The following is a 3878-nucleotide window of genomic DNA, read 5'->3' on the forward strand; positions in this document are numbered from 1 at the left end:
AAAATTCATATTTAATTCAAGAAACTTTGGTAAAATTTTAATTTTATTGTTTGTTTGTTTTTTTTTTTTTTTTTTTTTTTTTTTTTTTTTTTAATAATATTAACAATAGAGCAACGCTTTAAATAATTTGATTTTTATTTGCATTATAGAATTTCTTGAAAACTTTTCTATAGTATTTCGCTTGAAAGTGAACCGCTACTCAAGAAATCACCACCATAACTGAATATCTCCGTTTCGGCCTATGCTGACTTTTCTGTGGCGCGGCAACATTTTTTTTTTCTTAGATGTGATCTCGGGCGAATTTTCGAAAATAATTTTCTGTGTCTTATTTTCGTAGAAATTTTCGAAGAGAATGCGAGTATTATTAGGTGAGTTGTTCTAATTATTCTTTTATTTATTTATTTATTTTTTTTTGTTGCTGCAGAAAACAAAAGAAGAAAAATTTTCTTTTTACCCAGAAATTGGTCAAAATAAACAAACAAACAATTGCAGAAATTTCTAATAGGGAGAACATATACACACACACACACACACACACACACACACACACACACACATTAATATATATATATATATATATATATATATATGTATATATGCATATGAAGAAGACGCGAGAGTAAAATTTTCTGAAAATTTACACATTATTCTTAAATATGTTTATTGATATTATATCAAAATAATTCACTTGTACAGGCGTAGAAATAGAAATTCGCTCGTAGAACATTTGCGGTTATTTATCATATTTATCGGATAGACGAAGCCTTCATATTCATGCTTCTGACAGCAATTATCAAAATCTAATCATATAATTACAATTTAGGAGAAGCCTTACAGTTAACACATGAAAGGGGGCAGATTTTCTTTAATAAACTATAATTTTCATTTCCATTCCGAACAAATGGAACTGAATTCATTCCCCCAATGTCCTTTGCGAGATCAAAAAGTAATAATCAAAAGTAATTCATTCGAATTTAAAATAATTTATTAAGTCCACTAGAGACTGGTTTGTAGGTTGAGAAAGATATACTAACAGTTCTAACAGTTGCACAAACAAATCTTTACCGGATTTCCTAAGACATATCATCCATACCATGCTTGTCTTTAAGCATTTCTCAAAAGTCAACTGTTGCATGTGAAAGTACCAAATCCAATAGTATAGCTTGTTGAAGTGTATACAGTATCTTTGTTTGTTGTTCATTTCATTACTTGTTTGCATAAGTAAAGTTGTGTGTATGAAAAACGAACAAAAAAAAAAAAAAAAACAAAACGCCAAAGTGAAACAAGTTGCTTGTCTTGTTCAATTCGAGGAAAACTGCTCCAGAATTGTGATGGATGATGCAGAACGCTTGACGACGTCCGAACTCATATTGCGCCGCAATACATTCGAGAAATATTCGTAGCATGCCGAATCCGTTGGCACAAAATTCATATTCGATCAAGAAAATTGAAAATTTGTTTGGCTATCGATGAACAATACTTTAAATAAAATTATTTCCCATTCATTCTCTTGAAATAAGAGAGTTTTTGTACCCTACACCAGTTGTAGTATAAGGCTCTGTTAAGTTTTGTGCAGATGTATACATCGCCCAGAAGGACTTTAGAGAGAGAGAGAGAGAGAGAGAGAGAGAGAGATCGACTCACTTTTCTTTATGCCAATAAATTCAGAATCATTTTCTGATTTGATTTACGCATGTCTGTCCGTTTGTCCATCTTCTAATATTGTGTGCAACGTAAGTTTTGAGATATTTTAATGAAATTTGCTACATTGACATGCTTTGGTCCAAAGCTGAATTCTATTGAATGCTATTGTCTCTGGTCGGATCGTTTTTTCGACCATTTTTCATAGAAGGCTCTGCTTTGAAATGCCGGTACATGAGCAACTACACTGGATGAAGTGCTGTAGGGTATTTAATGGTAGGCTATCATGCGCGATAGTGTTTTCATTTGAGCCATAACAGCTCCGTTTTCAATTGTTAATGGCGTCAGCCTGGCCACCGAAAGATTTACAAAGATAAACCAATGCGCTCTCTCTCTCTCTCGAGCGCGTCTGTTATGTCGATACCCTGATGACTTGGCATATGGCTTTTATATCAGTTTGGACAGTTTGTCCTTCGAAAGTATTAAAAAGTATTTTCTAAACGAGTTCGTGAAGTTTCACTGGAAACCAAGTAAATAAATGATCGAGTAATTTGGCTTCGTCCGCTTGGCTCGCTACTCGTGTCTATCGAAAATCGGGAATGCGATAATCATTGCTGTCGTTCTTTGAAATCGGGCCAGCTAGGGAAGGAAGTTCTATTTTTATACGCTAGTATGCGAGAGGCGATAGCAGAAGTTACACACATTAGAGGATTAGATTAGATAGAAGATAAGTTGCGGAGTTATTGCATTGCCCCGTCCTCTCATCCAAAGAGTCCTGAAATGCCCAGACAATGCTTCAAACGATAGGGTAATAAGTGTAATTCTTTAGATGGCTATGTTGAATTGATGCCATATTTCTCTCTCTCTCTCTCTCTCTCTCTAGATATTGCTATGTCTTATATCATAATCTCCACCAGAAGTACACTGGAACGTTTGGTTAGTTAATCAATATTGGAATCGTCGGGAAGACGATAATGCAGATCGACTTTCAAAGAGCCCCATCTGTTTTAATGTTTTCTTCCTTCTAAAGCAAAATCAAGAATATTTTTTTTTGTCCTTTTTCCGATGCAGTAATCAGGAAAGTATGGGTTAAGGTATCTTATAGAACTTGGAAATTTCGGAGGCAATGCCGCATGCAATAAACTGATCATCTGATTCGATATATGTACTTGTTGTTTTGCGTTTTGTACTAGCGTCTATATAATGAACCCTGGTATGAAAATTATTTATTTTCATAATTGTTAATTAATTGGTATTCACGATGAAAAAACATTTATTGTACATCTGTTCAATGCTTTTTCAAATTTCATTTGTTGCATTAATTTCGTATCGTATATTCTAACATATGGATGAGATGGACGTGAAACGAAAGTTTCTTATCCGTAAAGTGCTTAAAGTGTTTTTGCATGCGTTTCTAAATTGCATATGTATCCGCTTAAAATTTTTTATGCTCTTCAGCATAATATTTATTTTTTGTTGATGTCTCTTTAATAAATACATAATAAAAAAAAAGAAAATGAGTAAGAAAATTATATTCGGTTGTGAGCCAATCTTTTATGCCCGTCACCGTTATCCTAAAAAGTCTCCAGATTTTCTCTATTCTCAGAATAAAACTAAAGTTTTGTATGGTCGAAGTATTGTACTTTACGTGTGCAAACACGGAAAGCAAAGGTGTTTTCAGTTTTTGTTGCATAGGCGTGCCCTTTAACCAGTTTTGGTCGTTTTCAAATTCTTTTGCAAACTTCTAGGCGATATATATTTTTTTCGCGATCGGGAAAATATTTACCGCAGACACCAGAACAGACGGACTCATACTCATACTCTTTATGAAATTTTCGAAGCTTGTTTCGAAGCGCGTTGTAAAAGTATTTCAAAAAAATATTAAATTTTGATACACTATAATGTTATTGGGTAGGCGTGGTCACTATTAAAGCGTCATTCGTCTACATACAATACACGTTTACACTTTAGTTGATTTACTTACTGTAGGTTTTTATTTCTTTTGAAAAAACAGAGGTGTTCTCACGTACTGTAGGCGTGTCTTTCGACCGATTTGGTTCAATACCAACATCTAACTTCTAACCTTTCCGTCAAATTTAAAGACGGTAGCTTAATTTTTGTGGACGGGCAGACAAGCATGTTTAAATCGATTCAGAACAAGCTGCTGAGTAAGAACGTATGTTCCCGCGTATGGGGTCTCGGAAGCTTCCGTCTGGGCGTTGCACACGTTTTGACAA

The sequence above is a fragment of the Glossina fuscipes genome, unplaced genomic scaffold (assembly GCF_014805625.2).
Source record: "Glossina fuscipes isolate IAEA_lab_2018 unplaced genomic scaffold, Yale_Gfus_2 0, whole genome shotgun sequence".
Classification (NCBI taxonomy): Eukaryota; Metazoa; Arthropoda; class Insecta; order Diptera; family Glossinidae; genus Glossina; species Glossina fuscipes.